Raw genomic sequence first — 17,398 nt, forward strand, 5'->3', positions numbered from 1 at the left:
CATCAGTTCCAGGCTTGTACCCTCACTGATCATGAAATGTGGAGGAAATGAAAAGTTAGCGTCTTCTCTGGAAGATTGGAGTCTAATCTTCTGATATAGAAATTGGGACAAAATTGCTCATAGTTATGCTGCTTTTAAGACATTTTGTAAATCAGAAGTTGAGTGATAAAGCTCTGTGTGTGCTGTGTGTTAAGTTGCTTCAGTCACGTCTGACTCATTGTGACCCCATGGGCTGTATAGCCCACCAGGTTCCTCTGTCCATGTCTCAACTCTATTGAGAAGCAATTATCTGTGCTTACAAATGTGATAGGAGACAAAGAGTTGTATGTTCACAGGATATATTCATTGATATTCTGCCATATACTCTAAGTGGTTACTATATATGAAAAATAAATGTAGTTCTTAACATTTAAATTTATTGGGAAAATACACATTTTTCCAAGTGCTTGTGGCTTTAATGTTTCTGATATGGCTCAGTAGAATTGTCTTAAGTTACAGAGTAAATTTTTAGTAAAATTTCTAAGGCATAATGTAAATAGAATAGTATTTCTAAAAATAGGCATTTCTTTCAATAAATATTATGAAGGTCTAAATATGAAACTGTATTTATTATATGAAGACATTTTTGTTATTCATTATCTCATGTGTTAAATGAAGAGCAATGAGTTATATTTTTGGTTTATGTTTTCTTTTTACCAACTTTTCTTTTGAAATCCTTGTGCCCCTGGATCTGTTCTAATCATCCCATTGTGTTTGAAAAGTGCCTTGTCACCTGTTTGCTTCTTTTCAGAACAGTTCAGCCTAATTCTTTGTTCAGGTCTTTAAGAAGTCATCGTCCTTGCAGTAGCAGATACTTTGCAATATCGTAAACAGAATAGTTTGCATTTTCTTCTGGATATCAAACACAATAGAAACAAAGTTGAAATTACCTAGTTAAATGGTCCATCCCTTTTAAAGTATTTATAAATTATGTCTCTAGGAGAGAAAGCTAATTGTAGATAAATAAGGCAAAGACTCTTCTTCTTTCTGTCTTAAAAGTGTAATGTGTTTATTTACCTTAGAATGCCACATACTAGTTAATAACTGTCATCAGGAAATGAAATTATTTTGATTTTGCGTTTAAGTTTCTGAGTGAACAGTCATTACAGGCTGACATCAGTAACAAGATATACATAGGTCTTTTAGTAAAAATAATTTCTGTAAATATGAGCAGAAACATCATTAGGAATATGTAAGTGGATCTTCACTGTAATAAAAGATAAACATATTTGTAGTAATATATCCAGTTCTGTGAAAAACAAAAATGTCAAGGGCAAGGACTCCCTCACCATCTGGGGGGTAAGCACTTTTTCCTGTGGTTATATCAGATTACCAAATGCTGGCAGAAAGAGCAGCATAAAAGGCTAGTGATGACAATTAAAGTATGATGTTGCTTCTGTGGCCCAGAGGGCAGCCCCTTCAGTACACAGCCAGGTTCTTTACTGTTTGGACTTGCCTTCTCTTCACTGAAACTGGTCTTGTGTCTTTGGTTCTCCAGGTTTTCTTTTGTTCTCCTTGGTTTTTTTTTCTTTTTTCTTGAACTTATTTGAGTTTTTTATAGACATTTACTGGGAAAATAACATACACTTTAATAAGCATTTCCAGAGCACCTCAAGTTGTTTAGAGAAAATGTCTGAAAATATACATATTTACTCTGATTTTGTTTAACACCTATTAATATTTATCTTCCCTAAGTATGTATTAAAATGAAAATTTTAGCCCTAAACGAAAAATTGGAGATACGTTCAGCAAAAGGGCAGTACAGCTGGAAAAAGTACAAAGGAAAAACGTATTATATTGTTCTTATTCAAAACAGAACTCCTTTTCATGAATTGGCGTTAGGTTAGAAGGCATCAGTTTTATATATTCTCTGTAAAGAGAATAAAAAGGGAATGTTGATGTTACCTTGCAGGGCTTTTAGGAGCATTGGAAATAATCCAGTGACATATATAAAAGCTGAGCATGGTGTCCAAATAGAGTAGAAACAAATGATAAGCACTGTTGTTGTTATCACTGCTGTTCTTCCCTACACACTGTTCACCTTGCCACCCACTACCCCAGATTACTTGTGGCCTGTGCTATATGACCTTCACTCCAGTCTCCCTGATGTTCAGTTCAGTTCAGTTCACTCAGTCGTGTCCGACTCTTTGCGACCCCATGGACTGCAGCATGCCAGGCTTCCCTGTCCATCACCAACTCCCGGAGCTTGTTCAAACTCATGTCCATTAAGTCGGTGATGCCGACCAACCATCTTCTCCTCTGTCATCCCCTTCTCCTCCTGCCTTCAATCTTTCCCAGCATCAGGATCTTTTCAAATGAGTCAATTCTTTGCATGAGGTGGCCAAAGTTTTGGAGTTTCAGCTTCAGCATCAGTCCTTCCAATGAATATTCAGGACTGATTTCCTTTAGGATTAACTGGTTGGATCTCCTTGCAGTCCAAGGGACTCTCAAGAGTCTTCTCCAACACCACAGTTCAAAAACATCAATTCTTTGGCACTCAGCTTTCTTTATAGTCCAATTCACATCCATACATGACTACTGGAAAAACCATAGCTTTAACTAGAAGGACCTTTGTTGGCAGAGTAATGTCTGCTTTTTAAAATGCTGTCTAGGTTGGACATAGCTTTTCTTCCAAGGAGCAAGCGTCTTTTAATTTCATGGCTGCAGTCACCATCTTCAGTGATTTTGGAGCCCAAGAAAATCAAGTCTGTCACAGTTTCCATTGTTTCCCCATCTATTTGCCATGAAGTGATGGGACTGGATGCAGTGACTCCTTGATGTACTCAGGCCACATTCCTTCCTAAAGCCCCCTTCTGGAATCCAGCTTTTCTTGGAGCCTTGGTGGTCTCTGGGTCTGAAAACTGCCCTGTCATCCTTAGTGGCTTAGGGCGTTGGATTTTAATTAGAGCAGAAGTATACACAGATTGGGCCCAGTTTGTCAATCTTCCAGTAGCACCAAAATCACCTGCAAGGGACCATTAAAACCAAAAAGGAAGGAACGCTCTGGTGAATATGTGTAATAACTTGGCATTCCTTAGTCTATTCCTTTGTTAGAATAGAGCATTTATCATGACATGCAGCAGCAGCAGTATGGTACTACCTAAGCAGTCTTAAGGATGAATTCTGGTTTTCCAGGTAAACCAAGAGGTGAGTTAGGAGGGTGCAAAGGACTGGAGACTTAGCATCTAATGCTCAGCATTCTCCCACACTTAAAGATGATGGAGATACTTAAGAGCCCTTGGTTTTTGGTTTACTTGGAAGAGTTTCCTGTAATGTGTTCTTTATGTCTGAATTTGGTGGTAGTTGACTCACAGGTAACCATCTAGCATATTTAATATTTTTATTATATTTAGTTGGTATCCCAAAGATGATTGACAAAGAAGAAGACTGAGTCATTTATAGATTTGCTGTGAATCAACTTGGTGGATCATTTCTTTGAGTTCAGAATGCTCCCTTTTGGATGGATCCGTTTTTAACTGTGAAGCAGAATGATCATTTAGAAGAATATTTCAGAGACAGATGAAATAATATGAGCACAGTGGAGCTGGGGGTGTCTCTGACATGCTAGGGAGATAGTGAGATAAATCTAGCTGCAAAAGGAGAGCCATGTTGGTAGGTGGGAAATAAAGCTGGTGAAGTTGGAATTCAGTATGGGAGCACAGATACAGGGCATGGGGGAAGACATGCTGATTCTGGCTATACCATTTACTGGCAATGTGATTATAAACTAGTTACTTAACCTTTCTGAGGTTTAGTTTCCTCATGCATAAAATGGAGATAATTTACTCAACTACTCTTTAGTTTGGAGTTAGGATTTAATCACAGAATAGATGTAAAGTATTTGACACTTAGTATACTCTAAATTCATCCTCCCTTTGGGAAACTCAACATTATAAAGATTTTTTATTGATTTACAATAGTATATTGATTTCAGGTATACAATACAGTGATTCAATATTTTTATAAGATTTTGTTTTTTTTAAGATATGCACTATACCAGATTTTTAAGGGTGGGGGCTATCCAGTGGTCAAAGGGTTCCCCTTGGCTGGGCTTCAGCAGGTACCCTCTATCACTGGTAAGTCACTCATCCCCACTGTAACTCAGAACTAATCCACATTCTCTATATTTTCATATTTTCACACATGAAAATAATAGCTCACCCACCATCAGAATGCTCCAGTCTGTTTCTAAAAGGTTTGTATGGGTCTGTCTCTAGTCTCTTATAACCTCAGCCCTTGTAAGACCAACAGCACACAATTTTAGGTAGATTGGGATTGGGAATGGGACTGGGATTGGGGTAGCAGTCCAAGGCCATGAAATCAAGAAAAAGTAGAATGACTCATACTCACATAAAGTAATGAACTGTTGTAAAAAAATTTTTTAATTTAATAAAGGACATGTTTTAAGGGCTGGGTTAAGGACTGAAATCTTTAGGAAAAGATGCCAGTTATCAGTTCAAGCCAGTGGTTTTACACTGGTGTAGACCACAGTGTGGTGGTTTTTGCAGTGCTCAAAAGGATAACTGAATCATGACCTTAAACAATTAGATTAAAAAAAAATAATTGCAATAAATGAAATTCTAGGAATATGGAGTTTAAAGTGAATATAAGGGAGCAAAGCAAGAGTGCCTACTTCCTGTATGTTCTAAAGTCTCCTTTAATTTTTAGGTCTATGGAAAATTTGTTAAGCAAGAAAGGATTCATCCTTAGTCTCTTAAAACTGATTTCAAATGTGTCACATACACTCTTTACTTCCTTAAGCCTAATTTCCTTTAAAGGTTTAATGTAGTTCAAGAAATTTCCACAGCAGGGCTGTATTTTGTCCTCTAACAAAGACCCAGCCTGGCTTTCCTTGAGATTGCTTTGGCCCACAGAAGGTAGATGAACTTTTCTAGTGCAACAGATAACAATTTACCATTCAAGGAACATCAGTCTTGGAGTAATTGATACCACAAATTCTTTACATTGAAATTCCAGATGGTGGCTTTATACTGGATTAATTCATGATCTCTGTAATTAGGAGTCTACATTTTTAAAATATTTGCCCTCTTTCAGCATTCCCAATCTCAGTGAAAGTCACCACTTCTCATCAGGAGCACAGACTAGGACTCTGGGTTTTTCTTGGTTCTTCTACTTCGTGAGGCCCTCAAGTCCTCAAGCAAGTTTTCTCTGTTCTGCCTCCCAAGTATAGCTGGAATCTGTGTTCTTATTTCTTCTAATCCAAGCTGACACCATCTCTGACCGGACAACCTTGGTGGCTCATAGCTGGTCCCTGTACATCCATTCTGGCCCCTTCCATCCATTCACCATTAATGAGCAGCCAGAGTCATCTTGACAAATCACAAGTCTGGAAAATAAAGACATAAAAGGTGTTAAAACTTAGAGAAAAAAGACTTATATTTTTAAAACAAGTCTACTACTGTTGCTTCCTTACAGCTCTTTGGCAGTTTCCCATTGCTCTGATAATATAACTTATATTCTTACTATTCTCTTATTCAGCAAATACTGACCGACCTTTCTGCTAAAGGCCTTTTATCACATTGTGTTCTGGGTATGCAGAGATAAATGAGACTTGCCTCCTACCCCCAAGGAGCCCATCATCTAGCAAAACAGTGCTCCATCAAAGTTTACTCATTTATTAATAAATATTCACTGAAATCCTACAATTTACCAGCAGAGTGCTAGAAGGAACTTGGGTGTCAGTTGACTTTGCTATGCCTTTAGTGAAATGAATGATTTGAAGAAACATGGCCTGCACTGCTCTCAGGATAATTTTGACCCAGACACATAATCATTATTTATGTCACCTGTCATCAGACAATAATACTACCTAGCAAACAACAACAACAACAACAACAAAAAATCCAAAGGAGTTCAGCAGAAGTGTTTATTTGCTCTCATATCAGGGATGGTCAGCTAAGCACCTCTGTTCATCTTGGTTGGGCATGCCCACATTGCAGGGTTGGCAGGCTGTTGTCTGATCTAGGCTGCCCTTGGCTGGAACGGCCAGGAAGTCTTTGCTCTATGTTCCTGATTTTTCAGTAGAGCAGCCTGGGTATGTTTTCATGGCTAAGGCTCAATAGAGAGCAAGCAAGCCTAGTCTCACAGTGGTTTTTAAGCTCTGCTCGCACCCTATCTTATTAACGTAACTTGAGTCAGAATGGGTACTGCAGAGTTACATGGCCAGGATGTGAATACGGGGAGAATTGAGGCCATGATTGTAATCTGTCACAATGCCGTGTTTTCTCTTAGTATACTTTGTATGTAGCTTGATCATAGGACTTACCACTAAGTTGAAATATATAAGGTTTTACCCCTCCCCCAACTTGGGAAACTCATTGTGGACAAACACTCTGTCTTTAGCATATAATAGATGCCCAACAAATGTTAAAGTAACAGAATTATTGGTAGATTCACTTTGGGCTATTTATTTAAGATAATTAAACTTTCTCAGCCTCAGCTCAGTCTTTTATAGAGGATAATAATATCTACTACAATGCACCTTTCTGAGGATTAAATAGGGGAAAAATGTAAAAGTACATACCATTTCCTCAAGAGAGTTTTTTCTTTCCTCCTTCCCACACCTTCCTTTCTCACTGTGTTTATATGAATTTGGGAGAAGAGTAATTGATTTAATCTTGGCCTATTTTATTCAAGAAGTTGTAGGATAATGATCCCCCTATTAAAACCATCTTCCATATCTTCTAAAAACTAATTTTGTATAATACACCCACTCCAGTGTTCTTGCCTGGAGAATCCCAGGGACGGGGGAGCCTGGTGGGCTTCCGTCTATGGGGTTGCACAGAGTCGGACACAACTGAAGTGACTTAGCAGCAGCAGCAGCATCTCCTAAAGTTTGGTCCCTTGAAAGCTTAAGCCTTTGAATCATTTGCAGTATAAGGAAGAGATAGATTTCTTCTTATTCCCACAGAGAACTTACACAAAGAGGAAAGGCAGTTTGGAATGGATGGAGGACTGTAATGGATGGGAGAGGTTCTTTAATGGAGAACAAGCCTGGTAGGTGCCACAGTCTGTGTGTGTGTGTGTGTGTGTGTGTGTGTGTGTGTGTGTGTGGTGGGAGGGGATGGCAGAGGGGTGAATGAGATCTTCCAGCAGGAAAGCCAGAGACTGGTGGGGAGGGCAAGGAATAAAAACCCAACCCTTTCTGCCAGTTCCTCTTTAATGTAGTGGGGTTGCATCTTGGGGGTTGTTTCTGATGCTTGATATAGATATTCAGTTGTGTTTTATTAATATTTCTAAATTTAAAATATATGATTTTTATTTATTTATATTTAGTTACATATTTTTATATAGTCTGGTTTTTATACATCATTATATATGATCATATATAATTAAATATATATAACTATAAATGTATATGTAATTATATGTATGTATGACTTTTCCCCAGATGCAGGGCAGACACACATCTGGCTTCTATCAATTGGGGAGTAGCTTTAAGCACATCCTGTCAAGTTGTCTGTTCCCAAAAGCAATACCAACACATTCACTGAATGTTATTTTTTATCCACAGTGATGTTCTTGATTGGACCACAAAGTTTTCCATAATACTGTACTTGAAAAATAGGACATTCTAGCTCTTTATACATAATCAGCCCTCCACCTCCAGCCATTTTTAGAAAACTTTTTTTTTTCTTTTAATGAAGCGTTAAGTAGACTGTATTCCAGCTCTGGAAAAGAAAAAAGAAAAAAACCACATTGAGTATTAGTTATACAATTTTCTTTTGGTTTCTGTGATTGAGTTGTTCTCATTTTCTATATCTGAGTACTAATTGAAGCTGGTATAGCTAACTGCCTCCTGTCCCCCTCATGTCTGAGACATGCTTTATCTGCTGCCAGAGTGGTTGTAAATCAGTTATTCACAAAATGAAATCAGATTATTCATTTAAATGAATTTAAAGTTAGTTAAAATAGTTTGAAAATTCCATAATTTAAACTTTATTTTGTTAATTTTACTACTGAAAGGTTTAAGAGGTTTGAGGTGTTTTTAAACATTATTTTTATTCTTCTTTTTTTAGGGGAAAAAACAAACAGGGCCTCCATTTTCTCTGGGGTATTTCATTGACAGTATTTTTCAGAGTTTAACCTTGACTGCTAAAGGCTATAATCAGGTACCCATAATATTTTTCCTGCTTTCCAGTTGTAACATAATTCATGTTAGGCTGTATTTTTGCAAGAAATTTGTCTAAGGTGTATGTGGTGAGGAGGTACCTGTTACCAGTGTTTGATGGAAGCCGTATTCCCTGGATACATCGGAGAAATTAGCAAAAGGACCCAACTTTTTTAAAAGCAGCAGCTTCTTTAACAGGAGAAGGACATGCCCATGTTCTAGACTTTTAAATTATAAATTGAGCAATTATTTGAGAACTTACAAAAGTAAATTTCTTCCTGTTTTAAAAAAATGCAAGTAAATAAGGAAGAGGAACATAGGACAAGTTATTATATCATCCTATCTTTCCTTTGAAGTGATCTTCATTTAAAACAGCCTGTATGAATTCTCAGGTATCTGCTGTATCTGACTGGTACATCAGATAGTTGCTGACATTCAGTTTTCTCTTGCATGTGCAAGATGAATCTGAAGAAGTCACAGGGAATTATTGTTTTCAAATACATTGTGTGTTCCTTCTAAAATGATTAATCTACATCTGTCTCTGAATTATGAATATTAGGAATATTCTTAAAAAGTAAGCTTTGGGGAGAAATTTGATTTAATTAAATCTTCTTGATTCAGTGGTACATTTTATAACCTAATCTATATTGTATTTACCATTAATTTTGAACTAATGTTTCTGTGCTTGATGAAGCCAAAATTCCTAAATACCTTTACATTAATAGATCATAGTCAACTTGAATTGTAATCTAGAATTTCAGAATTTCAGTTAGTACCTCTTCCACCAGTTCCCTAGCCCTAGGACAGTTTTTACAGGGTCTTGTGCAATAGAACCCTCGTTACCTCCTGTCCTCCCACTAGAAATGCATGCCACAGAGCGCACATGGGTAAGTGAACACATGGGTAAGTGAACGTGTGTTCACTTACCTAGCTTCAGACTTAGGAAACAATAAGCTTTGTTTCTGGCAAATGCAGTAGATATTAATCAAGTTTAAGTGAGCATGATTCTTTCTTAGCTGTACCTTGGTAGCACTGTGCAGCTGAATGTTTTATCTTTACGTGGGTATATCTTAGGTTCATTTTTTGGTAAATAATATTTATTAGAAATGTATATAAAGAAGAAAACTAAATAATGCTGTCATCCGATTACTTTAAAAATAATAAACATTATTTAAAATAATAAAGCATTCATGTACCCGTCAAGAAGAAATTTATATGTACACCCCAGGCTATGTCTGTGATTATGCATACTTTTTCACTTACACAAAAGTTCTCATACACCACATCATTATTTTTATGCTATGATCTTTTGTAAGAATGATAAAATACATGATCGTGAGACTATATCATAATTTATAGTCATAATTTAGCCAATATCAATCATGTTGATGGACATTCAGGTTGTTTATAGTTCTTTGGCTATTAAAAACAGTGTTTCAGTGAACATCTTTGCACATAGAGTTGTGCTTTTGCAAATGCACTCCTGGATTACGTTCCCAGCTGGGAGTTATTGGCTCAGAGGGGCCCTGTTTTTCAGAGCACATAAAGCAGTGAACTATACATCGCATGGTGACAGTTTGTTATTGTTTGAGTACATCTAAGTGGCAGGAATTGACCAATAGAGTTATTAGAGTAAAAAATAAAACTGAACTGAGAGCCACTGGAATGTACCTTGGGCTGCAGATATAGTGGTAATCACCTATAATTAACTGTCATCAACTTTAGACTTTACTGGCTTAAAATTTTTGTCAGAATTCCTCCTCACCACCCCTGTTGTCTCATAAGCAGTCAGTAAATATTCTCAGGGCTCATTTTAGATCAAAGGCCTTGAAAAAAAAGAAACTAAGCCACAACCTTCCTATGCTTGAACTACATCTTCAAAATCGGATGCGCTAAGACTTGTGCTGTAATATTCAGAAACCAGTTTGCATTTTCAATTAACAAGTGTGCTTTGCCTCCCTCAGGTGGAAGGGAAGATTTTGGAAAAGCAAAACACCGAAGAGTCTTGGTGTTGCTCCTGTAACTTGGAACTGGAGAGGAGGCAAGATGCTGGCATAGCTGTTGAACTGCGAACCTGCTATGCCAACATATTGCCATCTCTCTTGTCCGAAAGCAGCCATGGCCACCTGCATGCTGCTCCCCCATGCAGTGCTCTGGAGGCGTGCCCTTCCCTGGATGTGGGTTGCCAGGATGCAGCCCCACTCACCTCCGTGACCTCACTTGCCATGCTCTGAGTCTCTTCATTTTAGCCTCGCTGGCCTTTCTGGCTGATCTCTGAACACATCCAGGATGTTCCTGCCTCTTCCTCTTCAGTTGGGTCTTAATAAGAACATTACTTCCTCAGAGACGCCTGCCTTGATCACACTTTTCAACAGCTGTCACATTGCCGTTATCCATCTTGCCTGCATCCTGCCCTATGTTTTCAAAACATTGATCGTTATCTGAAACACATTTGTTGGCTGGTTAAGTGTCTTCATCTCCCTCATTAGATTGTAAGCTCCTTGAGTGTTAGGGACCCTGTGTCTTGATCAACCCCAGTATTCCCAGACCCTGACACATGGTAAGCCCTTAATACATATATTTGAAACTCCATCCTAACTTTCTTTGCAGGAAAGATGTTAATCTCTTCCCATTATGAATGCTTTTGGTAAAACCCTTCCAGGCTTGCAAATCTAACTCCTTAAAAGAGTCCTAGCATAGAGTCAGTCCTCCATATTCAGACTGAAATTTGATCCAAAGTTGATTGAACATGCAAATGCAGAGCACTAACTGTATTACATCATTTTATATAAGGGACTTGAGCATCCATGGATTTTGGAATCAGTCCCTGCCCCCCATATACTGAGGGATGACTGTGTCTATCATTGGGTCCATAGACTCATGGAAGTCAGCACATGATAATGGGGAAAGCATGGGCTTCAAAATAAAACTTATGTTCGAATCTCACCACTGGTGTTCTTGGACAGTCATTTAACCTTTGAACTAGAATTTTCTCAATTGTAAATTGAAGATAATATTACTAACCCTTCAGGATTCCTAAGACAAAGAAATGAGATGTTTTAGCCAGATGGTTCTTTCTTTGTGTCTAGAAAGTGACTGTCTAAAACTCCTGAGGTATGTGTAGTAGTTGTAGTAGACACCCAACACATTTTATTTTACTACCAAGAAAAGTTAACTTTTCTCTAGCTAGAAACAGGTGGTCAGCCATGGGATGTGTGGAAGTGTTCTGCCAAAACACATGGGCTTTTCTCTTGAGAGAGAGAGGTTCTGAAAGGCCAGGGAATTCATTGTCCAGTGTCTCAGATTCTTCTCCTCTCTGGTTTGCTTCTCACTCCTCTAACTTCTTGTATTTCTAGAGTTGCTCATTGGCTGTGGATCTCTTTTAAAAGCAACTTTTACTGATTCACTTAACAGAATAAAAATATGTGATAAATGCTGCTTGATGATCCTGTTTTTAAGCATTGAAGTTTTAGTAAAAAAAAAAAAGTTCTGCTTTTAATAAACTTAATTTTATTTTGATTTTGAAGCTTTTCCAATAAATAAAATAACAGTTACTACTTGTGACTTATTTATCGTTGGTATTATAACTACAACATCCAGAAAGTGTTTATTATACATTTTTGTCTTGCCACCTCAGAGTATATTAATCTCAGCTGTGAATTTAACAAAAATATACAAAGTATGGCAGTTTTAGTCTACAGGTCTTGTAAAAGTTCTGTTGATACCTGAGGATGATTAGAGACATTTTATAAATTCAGTATGATAAGTAACTTAAGTAATATTATGCTACCTTCCTAACCTGAACTATGTACAGATTTATCATCTCAGTATTGATGGTTTGTGTATTTATCACCTTTTTTTGTTCTTTGAATTCTTCAAGTTATCAGCCAGAAATAAATGCACAGAGCAGCCAGCCCTCGAGGGTCATTATGTAAGCTAATATTGCCCATGACTTTTTTTTACCCCCAAACTTAGAATGTTTCCTTACACTGCACCTGGAATAAAAATAGATACGATGGATGTCTATCCATTCATTCTTTTAAGAATCCACACAATAGCTGTAGCTAAAATCAGAGATACACCTCACCTTATTCATTCTTTATCTTGCTAGTAAAGAAAATGGATGCAGAATCAATAGGCTAGGACATTCTGTCTATGCTAGGAACTGCTGTTGTATAATACTTTTTTTTTAACCCATAACTTAGTTCTCAAAACTTGTTTTGTGAGCTTGTTTGGGCTGTTTCTACCTTTCTCAGAGTTCTGTTATACTCATCTACATCCATTGAAAGATATCCACTACCCCCTTGATGGCTTGATGAGCTGGATCTATGATGGAAATGAACCCTAAGTTCACTGAGATGACTCCTTAACATCTTAGTGTGTTTTACTGTAATTCGATAAACACCCAAACTGTGATTGATCTTAAGAGATCATGGGGGGAAAAACAAAACTTGGGCCCTAGGAACATCAAAATGAGAGGCTAAAAAATTAATTTTCTGAAGTATCCAATATCTCCTCAAGTCAGTGGTTTTTAAACTTTAGTGTTGTATTATCAATCACTGGGAGAGCTTGTTTAAAAACAAACACAAAAAAAACCTGTGTCCCAAACCATCCTCTGGGCATTCTGATTGAATAAGTCTTGATTGAGACTCAGGAATCTTCATTTTAAACAAGCACCTTTTCTTGATGCAGTTTGACAGTGTACCATATTTCAAGAACATTTGTCTTAAATAAATCCTGAACCACAGGGCAGATTTTTTAAAATCATATGCAATTTCCAGTATGGAACTTGGGCATGGTCATGAAAGCAGGCTGCTTTCCCATTGCATCTGTGCTTATGGAAAACTGGAGCAGTGTTTTGTAATTGTGCTTCATACCCTGAGGTTTCTTATATAAACAGGCCATATAACTGCATACAGGAGCACCGTCGGCTGCAGATGTGCTTCTGTGGGCTTGTTTTTAACTTCAATTATTTTTTCTCTGCTGGATCATGTTACAGTTTCCAAAATGTTTTTTTCTTTTCCAATTGACTTGATATTGACCAAAATCCTATGCCTCTAACTATACATTCTTCTCTTAAGATTTCTGTTAAATTGCAAATGATATGTGAGCTCCTGGAGGCTAGAAACTAAGTCTGATTATGTAGAAGGGAAATTTTCAACATTTATAGGACTTCTATGGTGGTAATCTTTCTATAAACTAAAGGATTACATTTTAATTGACCTATTTCTTAAGTTCAGACTTTTGTGGACTTTTTTTTTAAAATGGAGGCCTCTTTTTCTCTCTGAGACAATATGGTATAATAGAAAGAACTTCATAATATGCAAAAAGAACTAGGTTCTAATCCCAGTTCTGTTATTTTCTAACTGTATACATGAATTTGGACAAATCATTTGATCTGTTAGCTTATTTGTAAATTGGGGTAATTGTAGAAGACGATATGCTACACTAGAAAGAAAAAAGAGAAATACAGCTGTGCAAACTAAGCACGTAGGCAAGTTGGAAGACAGTCTACAAAAAATAGTTGGAGATTTTCAGTAGTAATTTACACTTTGTTAAATGTTTGGTTGCTTTATGTTGTTACTGTCCAATTTAAAAATCACCTAAAAAATTGTGATTTTGAATTAAAAGGCAGCAGTTTGTTCTCATTTAGACCGAATCACTTATTTGCTAACTAATTCCAATCAAAAAAGAAAAAAAGGTGATATTGTAGTTAGTTTTATCTTGAAGATCCAGCTTCTCTTATCGTGTTTTAACACTGGTTTATCTTACTGACCTTCAAATAATGATAATAATAATTCTATGACTCCTATACATTTCTCTTATCTCATTGGCTTATTATGAAGTTCAAATTATGAAACTGGTTCAGAAATGGGATGAAGTCATATGAAGTCCTAAGATACTGTTTATAAATTCTTTCCAACCTTACCTTTCTCCCTTTATCCATGTAAAAGTTTGCTCTTGAAATGATTGAAATTTTAATAAAATTGAAACATTTTATTATGAACCTGGCTATAGCATTTTAAATCATAGGGTTCTCATTATTTGTCAGTATATCTATAGCAGCAAAACTAACAGCTCTGCTCATCTGGGAATGCGGAGGCAAAAAAGACACCTAGAGCGTCCACTGCAGTGGCTTTCCTGTTCTGGTCACACGGGTCTCGAAACAGACCAGAGTACCACTTTTAGTTTCACTGAGACTTTGATCGTGTGTTTTATTCTCATATAAACATTTTATGTACTTATTTAATGTATATTAGAAAAATACATGTTAGAGTTTCCTTTTGAAAGTAAATTTGTTTTAATGTTTTAAGAGTTTTAAAATGTTATATTTATGATAATTGTATATAGCAAAGATTGTGGAAGCACTGCCTACATACCTAGATTTTGGAAAATGGGAGTGTGGGTAAGCAAAAACCTGCTCTGGAGCAGCAGGGGAGAACTTTATGGATTGGGTGAGATGTTTCCTAAAGTCTCCTCAAAGCGTGGTCCAAACTGAGAAATTTATGTATTACTCATAGATGAAGAAAATTTTAGTTTTGAGTTTGAGTTTTGAGTTAATAGACTTTGCCAGTGCATTGCATATATGATTGTATAATTAGTTACTGTCAAGAACTACTAATATTTCCCTGATCTAAAGATAATACATGTTGTGTCTTTGAAAGCAAAGCCCAATTGGTAACTTATTTAAATTATATGCAGAGTACATCATGACAAATGCTGGGCTGGATGAAGCACAAGCTGGAATCAATATTGCTGGGAGAAATATCAGTAACCTCAGATATGCAGATAACACTACCCTTACGGCAGAAAGCAAAGAACTAAAGAGCCTCTTGATGAAAGTGAAAGTGGAGAGTGGAAAAGTTGGCTTAAAGCTCAAAATTCAGAAAACTAAGATCATGGCATCCGGTCCCATCACTTCATGGCAAATAGATGGAGAAACAGTGGAAACAGTGGCAAGCTTTATTTTGGGGGGGCTCCAAAATCACTGCAATGGTTACTGCAGCCATGAAATTAAAAGACACTTGGTCCTTGGAAGAAAAGTTATGACCAACCTAGACAGCATATTAAAAAGCAGAGACATTACTTTGCCAACATAAGTCAGTCTAGTCAAAGCTATGGTTTTTCCAATGGTCATGTATGGATGTGAGAGTTGGACTATAAAGAAAGCTGAGCATCGAAGAACTAATGCTCTTGAACTGTGGTATTGGAGAAGACTCTTGAGAGTCCCTTGGACTGGAAGGAGATCTAACCAGTCCATCCTAAAGGAAATCAGTCCTGAATATTCATTGGAAGGACTGAAGTTGAAACTCCAATACTTTGGCCACCTGATGCTAAGAACTGACACATTTGAAAAGAGCCTGATGCTGGGAAAGATTGAAGGTGGAAAGAGAAGGGGATGATAGAGGATGAGATCATTGGATGGTATCATGGACTTGATGGACATGAGTTTGAGTAAGCTCTGGGAGTTGGTGATGGACAGGGAAGCCTGGTGTGCTGCAGTCCATGAGGTCACAAAGAGTTGGACATGACTGAGTGACTGAACTGAATTGAAGAAAGTCCATTTATATGTTGAATATCCAATTGAGCAAATATTTGAGGCTAAGTGTGTGGTCTTTTTTTAGATAAAAGGATCCTTAGTGTCCAAAGGTGGCAGTTTCCATTGACAGAGCAGACATATCACCTGTGTTTATGCAACAAAAGCAGATACCCTTTCTTAAATAGTCTAGAGAGCCTTCAAAGTCTTAAATTGGAAGATGCCACTGAGAGATTGGCCTTACACTTCCTGTGTATGTCATGAGAATTGCAAATCAGAAAATGTCAGCCAAGATAATTTGCTAAATTTCAGATTAAAATTCTAGAGGTCCAAAAAGATGTGTCCTGAGGAGATCATCAAGCGTGTGTGAGGAAACAAAACTGGGATGGCATTACAGGAAGATGATGTATTACTGGGAAGCAGGCCACCTTCATAGTTTGCATTTTTTGAAAATATGTTCTATTTAATTGCTGAGAAATGAATGACTTGACATGCTGATTCCAAATGAATTACCTGGCTGTTAAAAGAATTTATAGAAGAGCACTTGGAATTTCTGTGACCAAGATGGTATCTGCCTGTGTTTTCTCACCTGCCTTTTCACTTGCAAATCTTTCCTGATTTCTAAAACTGTGTAAGGGATGCATATAGTAGACTTTGGTGACTAACCGTTAAAAAATAGGTTGACTCTATTGCTGTATTGTGGGGAGAGAGGTGAGGAGAAAGAGAAAGGAGGTAATTTGAGGAAGATCAGTTTCTAATCTTAGAAGAATCAGCACTTCAGAATGAAAAAGAAAGAAAAAAATGAAGGTAAAAATTTAACTGGTAACAAGGCCACAGACTGAAAACTTAAACCATTTTTAAAAAGAATACAGTTAGTTTACAATGTTGTGTTAGTTTTAGGTGTATAGCAAAGTGATTCATTTTATCTGTGTATATATAATCAGTTTTCTATATTTTTTTTTATCAAATTCTTTTCCATTATAGGTTATTAAAGATTGTTTCCTGTGCCATTGTAGGTCTTTTTGTTCATTATTTTATATATAGTAGTGTGTGTCTGATAATACCAAACTCCTAATTTATTCCCCACCCTTTCTCCACTATACTGTTTTGAAAAAGCAAGAGAGTTCCAGAAAAACATCTATTTTTGCTTTATTGATTATGCCAAAGCCTTTGACTGTGTGGGTCACAATAAACTGGGAAATTCTTAAAGAGATGGGATTACCAGACCACCTGACTTGCCTCCTGAGAAATCTGTATGCAAGTCAGGAAGCAACAGAACTGGACATGGAACAACAGACTGGTTCCAAATAGGAAAAGGAGTACATCAAAGCTGTATATTGTCACCCTGCTTATTTAACTTATATGCAGAGTACATCATGAGAAACGCTGGGCTGGAGGAAGCACAAGCTGGAATCAAGATTGCCGGGAGAAATATCAATAACCTCAGATATGGCAGAAAGTGAAGAAGAACTAAAGAGACTTGATGAAAGTGAAAGAGGAGAGTGAAAAAATTGGCTTACAGCTCAACATTCAGAAAACTAAGATCATAGCATCGGGTCCCATCACTTCATGGCAAATAGATGGGGAAACAGTGGAAACAGTGTCAGAATTTATTTTTGGGGAGCTCCAAAATCACTGCAGATGGTGATTGCAGCCATGAAATTAAAAGATGCTTACTCCTTGGAAGGAAA

This window comes from Bubalus kerabau, chromosome 4 (genome assembly GCF_029407905.1).
Source record: "Bubalus kerabau isolate K-KA32 ecotype Philippines breed swamp buffalo chromosome 4, PCC_UOA_SB_1v2, whole genome shotgun sequence".
NCBI classification, from domain to species: Eukaryota; Metazoa; Chordata; class Mammalia; order Artiodactyla; family Bovidae; genus Bubalus; species Bubalus kerabau.